Here is a 13,939-nt window from a genome sequence, read left to right as displayed (position 1 = left end):
CCGGCTGCTCCATGGCGACGCTCTCCGGCTGGACGCTCTCTGGCTGCTCCACGGCGACGCTCTCCGGCTGCTCCGGCGCGACACTCTCCTGCTGGACGCTCTCCGGCTGCTCCACGGCGACGCTCTCCGGCTGGACGCTCTCCGGCTGCTTCACGGCGACGCTCTCCGGCTGGACGCTCTCTGGCTGCTCCGTGGCGACGCTCTCCGGCTGGACGCTCTCCGGCTGCTTCACGGCGACGCTCTCCGGCTGGACGCTCTCTGGCTGCTCCGTGGCGACGCTCTCCGGCTGGACGCTCTCCGGCTGCTCCACGGCGACGCTCTCCGGCTGGACGCTCTCCGGCTGGACGCTCTCCGGCTGCTCCGCGGCGACGCTCTCCGTCTGGACGCTCTCCGGCTGCTCCACGGCGACGCTCTCCGGCTGCTCCACGACGACGCTCTCCGGCTGGACGCTCTCCGGCTGCTACACGGCGACGCTCTCCGGCTGGACGCTCTCCGGCTGCTCCGCGGCGACGCTCTCCGGCTGCTGTGCTGTGGAGGTTGCTAAAATACAAATTTAATATGTACATAGTAACAAAGAAATATACATGTATTCTAAACAAAAACATTACTCTTACCGTTTGTTAAGATAAACTCATAAGCCCTCCGCATCTTCTCCAAAAACACTTTGGTGACAGGAGTGGGGTGCAGATGCGTGATAATATCTGCCACCCACTTATTTGAAGCCCTTTTATCCTGTTTCCCAATAAATAAAATTGGCTTGTATCCGACAGCCTCAAGTTTCTGCACCTGAAATTAACAAAAGCAGTTATTACACTGCATTAGTTATTACACACATTAGTTAGTTACAGTACACCCACTGAAGTATTAGAAACATCAGTACTGTTAAAGAAATTTAATTTAATGATAAACAATTCAAGAAAATGAGCCATAAACTGTTTCATTAAGATTATTTTAGAAGACACATTACTCTTGAACTGTATACAATCGATCATCAATATAAGGTAAGGCCAGAGGTACTGCTACAGTTTCTGCCATTGCCATCATGACTTACTTAATACTTGACACAGAATACAATTTTGTAACTCTTTAACAAAATGTATAAGATGGATTCTTCCATGTATGAAATAAGATGTATGTAAATATGTTTGTAAAGGCCAGATCATATTAGTATGATATTCAGTATGTCAAAAACATGGCCTTTCGGTTTCACTTCACAATAATGTATGAAATATGAACTTTTTAACTTACTGCAATACGGGCAGAATCAATTATACGCCCAGCATTTCTGCTTTTAAGGACAGATTTCCCCCACTGGCTATCCAGTGATGCCACTTTTTCTTTTATTTTGTTTTTGGTGGAGAGGCTTCCAAAGCAGACATGACAAGTTTTCCTGCTTGCCTGATTGGGAGTCTGGCAAGAAGGGCAGGGCCTGAATTTGGACCTTGTCATGACTAGACAAGAAATATACACTAAAACAAACAACAGATGGACAAACTGTTACGATAAAGAGGATTTTTAGGAACTATTAAGAGAACTGGAAGGATGGTCAAATAAAACAAATAAAGATGAAAATAGAGATAAAGATATAGAGATAGCTAAAAAGAGAGTGACAAGTAAACTACAGCACAGACGTGGCTCTTAAAAGTGCCTTTATTGTGAAGTGAAGTGACCCATACTCAGAATTTGTGCTCTGCATTTAACCCATCCGAAATGCACACACACAGAGAAGTGAACACACACACACACTGTGAGCACACACCCGGAGCAGTGGGCAGCCATTTATGCTGCGGCGCCCAGGGAGCAGTTGGGGGTTCGATGCCTTGCTCAAGGGCACCTAAGTCGTGGTATTGAAGGTGGAGAGAGCACTGTACATGCACTCCCCCCACCTACAATTCCTGCCGGCCCGGGACTCGAACTCACAACCTTTCGATTGGGAGTCCGACTCTCTAACCATTAGGCCACGACTTCCCTTGTGTGTGTGTGTGTGTGTGTGTGTGTGTGTGTGTGTGTGTGTGTGTGTGTGTGTGTGTGTGTGTGTGTGTGTGTGTGTGTGTGTGTGTGTGTGTGTGTGTGTGTGTGTGTGTGTGTGTGTGTGTGTGTGTGTGTGTGTGTGTGTGTGTGTGTGTGTGTGTGTGTGTGTGTGTGTGTGTGTGTGTGTGTTTGTTTTGGGGCATAGAAGGACAGATTTCAAGACATTTCAACGAGCAATGAGGACCCTCTGGTATGGGAGGACAGTTGGCTGTCCTCATAAAAATAAACCTTATAAAACCTTTTCTCAGCATGTTTTAATACCTAAAAAGTGGTTTTCTCAAAAGTCTTTGTGTACCAAAAACCTGACATATTTTGTATATTTGTGTGTCCGCCACTGCCCCCTATCTGTCGTCGCGGTCCCTGCATGTTGCGACACACATGCGCGGGAAATTATACACAAACGCGGGAAATTATACACAACGCGCGAAATTAGTCGCCAATTCAACACTGCGCATGCTCATATTTGATTGACTCATTTTGATTGGCTGGATAGGAGAGAGCTACTCTGTCATCAGCAGATTCATTTTCCCGGGAGATCTGCAAATGCACGTTGTGGAGAGCAGGTAAGAAATCAATTACAAAATGTTTTAATAGGTTCCAATGACAAGTATGGTTATGTTTATGGTATTTAGCAGACGCTTTTGTCCAAAGCGACATACAAATAACAACAATACACAGTTAAACTTAACAGTAAAACGGGTCATTCCACGAAATCAGTGCCTTTTCAACTTCGACAAATTAAAAAAATAAGTTTAATCGATTTGTTTTAAATATCCATGAAATGAAGACAGCTTAAAAAAAGCACAATAAATTGTATTGTGCCATCTCAGGCTATGTATTTTTTTGTTTTATGACTATTTACCTACCTCATGTTTTTTATATTTTTTTCATGCTTGTTACAGACACATGCGGTATAGGCCTACTATAGTTTTAATTAGAACTATGTTATAGTTTTCACGGTAACACTTTGCAATAAGGTTCATTAGTTAACATGAACTAATCATGAACTGCACTTGTACAGCATTTATTAATCTTTGTTAATGTTTTTAACATTATCTTTGTCATCTTTGTTAATGTTTTTAACATAATCTTTGTCATTCAGATGACCAAGAACATACAAATTATGGAGGGTGTTCATATGTCAATTAAGAAAAATATATATTTTTACAAGAGAGATATTAAAAGAAGGGCTTTGTCAAAACTACAATATAGATAGGGTTACAATGGAAAAATTAGATGGCCATTACAAATATAATTATAATACTTTTTATGATTTTACTGAGAGTAATAGGATTGACGTCATAGTAACAGGACTGACAATAGTAACAGGGATGACAGGACACATTCTTTAGTATCTACTGCACATATTTGTTTAGATAATATTGTAAAGTTTTACCTTTTTAAATTGCATTATATTGTTTTGCACTCTTATAGTTGTATTAGTGAAGCACATTTCTAAGAGATCTAAAGCCTGGTGTCACAGACAGGGTTTAGATTAAGCCAGGATTAGACCTTAGTTCAATTAGGGCATTTAAGTAGCGTTTATAAATGTGCCTTAGAAAAAAACATTACTGGTGTGAGACAAAACAATGACACTGACATATTTTAAGATATGTCAGTCCAAGTTGCTTTCAGTTAAAACAGCTCAGACATGCATTTTAGTCTGGGACTAGCTTAAACCTTGCCTGTGAAACCGGGGGCTAATGTTTTAGGGTATTGAAATTAGACCCTTGTGTCCATCTGTTTGTCTATGTATGTCCCCTCACAGAACTTAAAATATATTGATCTACTGACAGCAAAGAAAAGTTATGTGAATGTTATGAAAGCATAAAACTCAAGTGAAACCGTTTGAATATCCATGGTATTAGTGAGATGAAATGTGTTGAAGTTGTGTTGTGGTTTACATTTTTATTCTCAATTTCCTTAGCAAATTCTGTCATGCCAAGGAGAACTACGCCCCTTCAGGATGCCACTAATCACATCCTTGCAGGAAGAGACAAGATCTCAATGTTGCAAATAAAATATATTAATCCATTTAAAGGTGAGTGACTTTGACACACTGTAGGCTAGACTGAGGGGTTATACGTCTCTGGTTCTTGAATTGATGTTATGGCCAGTGGTTTTCAGTCTATGACTATTAATTGTACAAACATCAATATAAATTAAAGTTGTTAATAGTATTTTAATAATATTTTAGTTAATAGTGGGCCTGTCTGTTGCTGTATTCTACACTTGGACATGTATTCATTATTCTACATGTAGAACTGAAAAAAAAATGCACAGCGTTGCATTGTAGCGATTTATAGGAATAATTGAATTTTATGTGATTTATTTGTAGTGCTGCGTTGTATCCAATAGATAGTCTGCTAGCCCTGTGTCTCTAATAAGGTTGTGTCTGCAGGTCGTGGTATCTTCACCTTAGATGTTTTTAATCAAGGAGACTTTGTGGTGGAGTATAGAGGGGAGCTCATTGATGCAGCTGAAGCTGAACATAGAAGAAAAGTGTACCACAATGCATGTTCAGTCTTCATGTTTGACTTCAAATGGAAGCGGAAGACATGGTGGTAGGTTCAGAATGACTATTATGTTTAGATTTCTATAGTGAGAAGTCAGGATTTCTGAAGTAAAGATCTCATGTTGCACTTTAACTTTTCAACTGTGCATCGAACAACTATACTTGTATTGGATGTTGGCATTAGTGTAGTTGCTTACAAATTAAAGTATACAATTCAAAAGTGTGTCACTATAAACTTCTGTTTGGTGCATGATGTTTATAAATTTGCAGTATTGATGGGGCACTTGAAGATGGGTCATTTGGACGTCTGGTAAATGATGAGCACAAGGCACCAAATTGCAGAATGAAGTTGATCGAAGCAGAAGGGAAGCCACATCTCTGCCTTTTTGCACTGAAGGAAATTACGGCAGGAACTGAAATCACTTATGACTACGGTGGGAAAGAATGGCCCTGGCGTAAAGAGGTGGGTTATTTTGATTATTATTTTTTTTTTTCTTCTGAATTGGTGTCAAGGTTTAAAGCCTATATTTTGACATCTTGATAACAATGAAATCATCTCTGTCTTAAAAGCTACTCTGTGTTAAGCTGTGTCAGCTTCATGAAGCCACAGATATTACACAATACCTATCACTTGTTAGTGCCAACAATTATAACCAAAAAACAGAAGTCACTGCTTGGTGGTATTCAATCCGGTTTTCAGTCAATCTTGTCAGGTTAATCTTGAACTTGCTTGACTCTCCCAGGGGATGCCAGCAAGCTTATCTGTATGTTTTGTCCTGTATTCTTTGTAGATTCCCCCTACTGTTACAAGCACTGCTGCCCAAGAGTCTATTAAAGACTGTTTCCAAGACAAAATCATGATATCCACAGTCTTTATTGAAGGTCAGTGACTGTTTGACTTAATGTTTTATCTAGTTGTCAATGGTGTGCTGTAGATGAGTGAGAAACATTTATGCCACATATGGCCATGTTTACTGAGATGGTTTTACATTAGTTATGGTGGGCATATAAACGTATTGTGTCTATAATGGATGTGAACCAGTGATTAGTGTGGTTGCTTCTAGAGTGATACACAACCCCACCCTCCCTGGCCTTCCTCATATTCTTTCCTGTATTCTACAGATACCAGAGAGAGACCAGAAGTCCAGTCCTGCAAAATGACATCAGCCAGTTCTGCTTGTGAGGTTAGGTTGAATACAGCTGTCTGTTAAAGCAATAAGTCCCATTGTTTTACAATGGCTAAGTAAAGAAGTAGGTCACAACGCAAAGCATCACCACGTACTCCTGGCATAGTTTTATTGAATGAGGGCACAGCAAAATGTAGTGAATTATTCGTAAATAACAATTCTTCTGCAAAAGGTATTTTCTCTTGCTGAATTGTTGGCAAGTAATTCACAAATGCAGACAGCATAACTTTTTAAGGTGTACTAACATAGAACAAAATGCAGCCAGAGACGTGATGTTATGGGAATTTAACAACAGGATCAAATGTGATCCAGCCAATCATATTCAAGGGTCAGAACATTTTAAATTGTTGTCTTAGTCAGTTCAACTGTACAATAACACAATTGTGTAGGTGATGTCCAAGTTCACATGTGCATTTTTCTGTTTAACTTGTTTAGACACAGCTCAGTGGTGTAAGCATCCCTTCTGGCCAACACTCTGTTGCAGAGCTTGGTGACCATGACTTGGAACCCAATTTCTTCTCTACACACTTATTCAGAGGTGAGTCCCTGCTTGAATAAGCAATGTCTGGTAAATACTGGGGTCTTGCAAAGCACTGTGCCTTCATGTCCTGTGTTCTCTTCAACAGACACCGAATTGAGAGCAGAGTGTCAGTTGTCCAGTTCCACACCAAACAGCCCTGCACATGAGGTTAGTTTGAATTCAGCTATTTTTTTCGGGATGTATGACTGTTAAGTAATGATGTAGTTTCGTAAGGGACAGATTTATCAATTAATTACAGTTATACTGCAGATACAGTCTGAAAATCTTTATCGGTACAGATAGTCATCATTTAACATTTTGTTCCCCTGTCTACATCATTTTGAGTGTCATAAACTTAAAGGTTTGAGTGAGGGTGTCCCTCTTGGGTGAAATGGACACTGTACCAGTTGATGCCTGTTCATCTTTGCATATTGCTGTTTTTTTTTAGGTGGACTGTTTCAGAGGTCAATGTGTCACTTCTTCTGCAAAAGAGGGGATTGGAGAAGTTGGTGTCCAGCACCAGGAGGTGTCACCCCCTGTGTTCTCAACAGACCTTACCAGTGGTCAGTTATAGTTTTGAGTAAATGTTGTTAACTTCAGGCAATGCATGTCATGCCTGCTAAGGGTTTGCAGCATGAAAAACGTGTGGCAATATCCGGCCATTTTTAGATGATTATTTTATGTCTTGATGGATATTTTGAGTAGAATTTTGTCTGTCAGGGATGTGAGTTGAGTATGTAATGCCTATATGTGGGTTTATGACTTAGGAAAGCCAAGCACTGAATCTCCCTGTGTTCCCTTGTACAGAGACTGAATCGAGATCAGGTTGTCGAGCCGCGCCAAACGACACTGCTTGTGAGGTGAGTTTGATTTTTACCTGTGTTTTGAAATTGACCAATGGTCAGAAGTATTGTGATGTTCCATGGAACACAATTTTCAGTGTTTTACTAAACGTCTTGCAGCTACGGTAGAAATGTCCTCTATTCAGTATGAATGGTCTTTTCAAACCACGGTGTCCCCCCAACGCTGGTGCTTTTCTGGGTGTGCCATACACTGGGAGTTCAATAGTGGAAGACTTAGAGTTTGAGCAAGGATGTCATTAAAAGTCCAAAGGACAGTGTCCTTGCATACCTTGAGTTTGTCTGCGTTACAAACTGTCCTCACATAACATGAATATTCCTCTGTGTCACACACAGATGTAGAAACTACAGCACATACTTGTAAAGTGGCTAGTTCAGGAATAGCGTTTTCTCTCTAATACACATTCTTAGTTGTGGCATCTATGTGTACCTATATTGTGCATTGTCAGCTGTTTCATGCGGCTTGATGCTGAAATTTGTTATGCAGTGACATGCCTCCTAGGGCTAGGACGGTTACCGCATTACCGCATTACCGCAATACCGCGGTCACTTGACACCTACCGCGGTCTGAGCTTGTCACCGTCATCACCGCAAAAAAACATTGGCCTGTACATGTGTGCAAGTTGTGTCTAATGACATTCATTGATTCTAATGACAATAACGTAATCAAATGTAAAATAACACTGCATAGTTTAATATAGATAGATTAATGCTTATTATAGTTATTCATTAGAGAGCTGAGTAATTTTCTCTTTGCCTTTTAGTTGTTTGATTCACATTAATGGCGCAATCATCAGCAGGTGTATTAGACGCTGCCCCTTTAAGACCGAATGCAGATCTAATAATAGGCTACACATTTTCTCAAAACTAAGACAAACTGTGTTTAAGTGAATCTCCAAACTGGTCATTGTGCCATATTTTTGTGTGTATTTGATCGTTTAGACGTGCACACGAAACCCAAAGTATAGTTTGCTTGTCTAGTTGCGGTCCGTTTCGGAGCGCGCGCCGCCTTGGTAGCGGGTAAACATCGTCTTGCGCGGATTATTGTGCTTTTAATAGCTCTTTTTACTATCAAACATGTCACGCAATTTAGCGACAGCAGACACTGCATTTTACAACAATCACCGACCGTGCTGATTCTGACGTTAAGTTTGGGTTTAGGGAGAAATGACAGCGCGCGCTGTGAAGGGAAGGAAGATGCGCTAGACTGAACGCGGCTAGTTTAGTTTTACCTCAAATATCATCTTTTTATAACCCTTGGAAGCTGAAATCGAAAATGAAAAAAGGCCTAAAGTGTAACCAGACATTTTGAATGTTTAGTTCTCTCCATCATCGTCACTATTTAAGCAGGGAGTTGCGCTCGCTCTGCGTGAGAGATCTTTCTCTTCTGGATTGCGAATAGCAAAAGTAGAATTCTAAGGATTTAATGCGGTTTACCGCAATACCGCGGTAATTCCTTGCTTTTCAACCGCGGTAAGAAAAAATCCATACCGTCCCAGCCCTAATGCCTCCCTTATACAAAATGGTTGCTAAATCTGGTTAAATATTCTCTTTCTTTGCACATATGTAGTATCATCATCTGCATTCTGCACCAGTTGATGCCTGTTCATCTTTGCATATTTCTGTTCTTTTTTTTTAGGTGGACTGTTTCAGAGGTCAATGTGTCACTTCTTCTGCAAAAGAGGGGATTGGAGAAGTTGGTGTCCAGCACCAGGAGGTGTCACCCCCTGTGTTCTCAACAGACCTTACCAGTGGTCAGTTATAGTTTTGAGTAAATGTTGTTAACTTCAGGCAATGCATGTCATGCCTGCTAAGGGTTTGCAGCATGAAAAACGTGTGGCAATATCCGGCCATTTTTAGATGATTATTTTATGTCTTGATGGATATTTTGAGTAGAATTTTGTCTGTCAGGGATGTGAGTTGAGTATGTAATGCCTATATGTGGGTTTATGACTTAGGAAAGCCAAGCACTGAATCTCCCTGTGTTCCCTTGTACAGAGACTGAATCGAGATCAGGTTGTCGAGCCGCGCCAAACGACACTGCTTGTGAGGTGAGTTTGATTTTTACCTGTGTTTTGAAATTGACCAATGGTCAGAAGTATTGTGATGTTCCATGGAACACAATTTTCAGTGTTTTACTAAACGTCTTGCAGCTACGGTAGAAATGTCCTCTATTCAGTATGAATGGTCTTTTCAAACCACGGTGTCCCCCCAACGCTGGTGCTTTTCTGGGTGTGCCATACACTGGGAGTTCAATAGTGGAAGACTTAGAGTTTGAGCAAGGATGTCATTAAAAGTCCAAAGGACAGTGTCCTTGCATACCTTGAGTTTGTCTGCATTACAAACACGTGCACAGATTTTATTTTCTTCACAAAATTACTTTAGTTTCTTAGAATTTTTTTTTTTTACTTTTCTTGCTTTACTTAAATAGGTTGATTAACCTTGGTCTTTTTCCTTGCAGTTTGATGTTATGTAGTGCTGTGGCTAGGAAGAAGAGTTTAATCAATTTCCTTGCCCCTATCAGTTAGTTACCCGCTGTTTCGCTAGTGGTCTGTATTGTAGAACATTTTCTCATCCATCTTCCTACCTACAGCACTCACTGTCTTCAAACAACAGGACTATAGGTTGATTTACCCTGGTGCTGGAGTTTAACTTTTAGTGTTAAGCAAAGCCTTTGATTGGTAGAGATCCCTGTTGCCTTTTTTTTTTTTTTTTTTTTTACAGATAAAATAAGTTAAGCAGGGTAAATCTAAATTTGGCTTTGGACACAGGTTCAGAAACTAGATGTGTTGTGTTTTTCAAATGCCAGATGAAGGTTTACTTCATTATTTAGAGGATTTATCTTCCTTGCCATCATCACAAGAGTTCCAAGTAGAAGCATATCTTTCTCTTTTGTGTGTGATGAGTGACGCCCCAACAGTTAACCAAGCTAAACATAAGTCACGGGAATTTAATAGATATGCTTCACTATTATATCTCAAAAGTAACTTCTTTCCCCCTTTTCATCTCTCCTGATGGATTTGTAGAAAAGGTTGTGTGAAAGTAAAACAGCCAAATGTTTTTTTTTTTTTTTAATTCATGATATAATTTGTGTGTAAAGGGTTTTATATTTATTTCATGTTTTGAAAACATTTTTTACAGTGTACAATCCATAAGCTGGTTTTTGAATTGGTGAGAATTGACAAATGCTGGATATGCCATTCACCTTTATCATCTATCAGATGACACGGTGTAAGATGCAAACGTAAGTGTGTTATTCATCTCCTCTTAATTAATGCATTTCTCAGTATACCATAAGTAGTTTCATTTCATGCCATGGGTCAGTCCCAGACTCCCTCCTATAAAGCATAAAAACATGTTGATTGAATGTTTTATCAGTTCAGACCATTGCAGTGGAAAACACTGGAGTGGCAGATACTATGACGTACCAGGCAAGTGAGTTTGTAAGCTGAGGCACATTGCAGAGAACAGAGAGCATACCTGCAAACTAGTCGCCTTTTGGCAAAGTTTACCGTTTTGGAATCAAAATAGGTCATTTACCTGAAGCAAAGGAGGTTTTTTTTTATTGGTGGCCGCATCACAAATCTATCATGCAGGGTTTCCCTATCCCTGGAGACTTTCTCCTTTGGATGTTGAACAAGTCTTTAATTCCTTAGCCTAATAATATAAATGATAATAGCAATCTATATTGTCCTATTGCTCTTTGTTGATTAGAGTTAGGCCTAAGTTAGGCTACAACCTTGAATCCTCGCAAATGTTTTGCTCTTTCATCCGGTTCTCTGCAGCTCGGCTAAATATGTCTTTCATGGACTTTATTCATTTGCGTGACTCCGAAATAAAATTACAACTTATAGATGAGTTGTTTGCAATGTTAACCCAATCGCACAATAAGCGAAACACCACTTTGTTTGAATTGTTGTATAAACAAATTTCAACAAGCCCATATTTGTGACGTTACCAATGCAAAAACCGCAGTTGTTGGTTTGATGCGCTATGTGAACATAGGACAATGTTTGTGCTTCTTCGTCAGCATTTTTAAAGATTGGCTTAGCTGAAAAGCATAATGCACAAACGTTTCATTATGTCTAAGTGAGTATCAACACAAGCAAAATGCCCTCAAGTCCGTGGTGCGCTCAGGTCATTGCTGAAGTCATTCTGTAATTACGCTCACAAACTTCGAAGATGATGTTAAACCCTTTGAGCAGAAACTATCAAACTTGCAAATTTCTAGAATGTCTTTGTACTCAAAGTGTCTGTCCGATAAGCATTTCGAAGTGCTTTTTTTCTTCTAACTTTTTCTAACTTCGTGCCTTCCAATAAGTCACTGGGCCTATCTTTACGCATCTGAGTTGATAATAGATCGAGTGGGCTTTTCGAGTGGACTTTAAATTTAGTTCGTCTGATTGAGATGATGAATATACTGTATATAAAAGGTCATGATGAACAAAAACTTTAGGCCTAATAAATCCAGACCTAAATCAATAGATCCACCAAGCAATTGGCAATCCAAATGCTTGTAGGTGTCTCCACACCTTTCCAATTACTTTCCTTTTATTCTCACAAGCCTTATTAATTAATGTAGGATAAACATTTCAGCTATTGTTGTTCCACATTAGACCATTATGCCAGAAGTCTTTGGGCCAAGGATGCAATTCTGATTCTGAAACATAGCCTATATGGCCTCACACCTTGCACATTACACATTAAAAAAAGAACCAGTGTTTGGTCAGGTCAGGATACTAATGTCTCTGTTTTTACAATAACAATGTTTTATAATCAGAATCTCAAATCTCTTGATCGTTAGGACGATGCCATATATCATATTAGTTCACTTTATGCTTATGTTTAGTGGCGTTAGTGAATTTAATGTGTAGGATCACTACATACTTTAACTTTTGACTTTGAATGGGTAATGTAAATGCTCTGCCACTCCAGTGAATTCTACCTTAATGGTCGAAACCGGTGTACTTTTTGTCTAAATGGAAAATTTTAGCCATCAATCAAACTGTGCATTTGTACTGAACAGTTCATTTTGTTAGCATTTCTTGGTTTTGTATGTTTCATAAGCGTGAAGCTGTTTGAATTTAATTAGAAAATAAGTATGTAATTGGTCAGCATGGTAAACTGATCCATTTTTGTCTAATGCTGTGGTTTGCCTAATTTTGTCTGTGAAGAATGCTGTGGTGTGTGGCATAAAATCTGCCTCCAGAAATCCTCAGAAGACTGGGATATATCAGATGTAAGTGTACATTGACGTATAATATGCTTAATATCAATATGATGGCTTTTAGTAGGTTGTTTTTGACATCCCTCCTCCCCATGTGTATTTCTGTTATTTAAAGTATGCTGTATTTAATTAATTAATTTAATGTACTTTACAGGATGAGGTCTCATCTGGTGACGATTACATCCCAGATTCTGAATCGGATTCAGAAAGCTCAGGGACAGAGTTGAGCGTTGAGTTGCCTGAATCATCCAAAAAGTCCCATAGGCCTACCACTAATATACCTGATTTAGGCGCTACTTTTGTTGAACAAGAACAGACCATAGATATACAGGACAACTCAGAGGATATCTGTAAGAATATCCTGATGGATCTAGAAACTACTGGTGATCTCCAAAGTGACTCCGAACCAGAACCAGAAAGCTCAGAGTCATACCTGCAGAAAACAAAAGATGCGAGTAACGAAAAGGGTACTGTGGATATTCTTGGCCAAAGTAAATCCCCAACCAAATCAAGAAAATTCCTTAAAAGCCATGTCAATTATTGTTTTGTATGTGGAAAACCTCAAACAAAATTTGCACGTCATCTCGAGAGGCATGTAAATGAAAATGCTGAAATCGCACAGGCACTCCAGTTCCCCAAATCATCGAAGGACAGAAAGGTTCTTCTTGAGAAATTCCGAAACCTTGGCAACTTCAAGCATAACTCAATTGTTAAAACCACAGGGTCAGGCTGTCTTAAAGTGAAAAGGAGTTCCAAACAGAGCAGCAGCCCTGAGACGTATGATTACTGCTTGTACTGTAAGGGTATGTTATCTAGAAAAGAACTTTCTCGACATATGAAAAGATGTGCTCTAAGACCCGAGAATAATGTTGCAGAGGGACCTGAGTTCAGAGAGAGAGTCATTGGTATAGCATCTGCTCAATCTACAATGTCCCAGCCAATTTCAAGTGAACTTTGGTCACTGCTGGGCAAAATGCACAAGGATGACGTGTCCACTGCAATAAGGAATGATCATTATCTCATGCAGTTTGCCCAGTCCCTCTTTAATAAGCATGGGAGTGACAGATCAAAGCATGAGTATATAAGACAGAAAGTAAGGGAACTTGGGAGATTACTTGTGACTTTGCGCCACACAACTAGAATCCATAACATGGAAGAGGCAATAAAACCAGGCAACTTCTTTATTCTTACTAGTGCTGTCAAGAGAGTTTCAGGTATTGATCACGAAAACAACACATTCAAAGCCCCAAGTTTGGCCCTGAAAATTGGGCATTCTCTCAGAAAAATAAGTGACCTCATCATGTGCCGTGCCCTAATGGAAGAGGACCAAGAGGTGATCGATTCCATCAGGAGGTTTCATACACTTTATGAAACAAAGTGGTCTGAATTGGTTTCCCATTCTGCCTTATCAAACCTGAGTGAGGCAAAATACAACAAGAGCACCAGGCTTCCACTGGCCAAAGATGTTCAGAAGCTACAGTTACATCTTGGTCAGCAAGTGGAATTGGCTAAGGAAAAACTAGCCGATAACCCAACAGCAGGCACTTATGCAGCACTATCAAAGGTGACCCTCTGTCAGGTCATTTTGTTTAATAGAAG

This window comes from Carassius carassius, chromosome 1, assembly GCF_963082965.1.
Source record: "Carassius carassius chromosome 1, fCarCar2.1, whole genome shotgun sequence".
Classification (NCBI taxonomy): domain Eukaryota; kingdom Metazoa; phylum Chordata; class Actinopteri; order Cypriniformes; family Cyprinidae; genus Carassius; species Carassius carassius.
Note: the sequence above shows the minus strand (reverse complement) of the source record.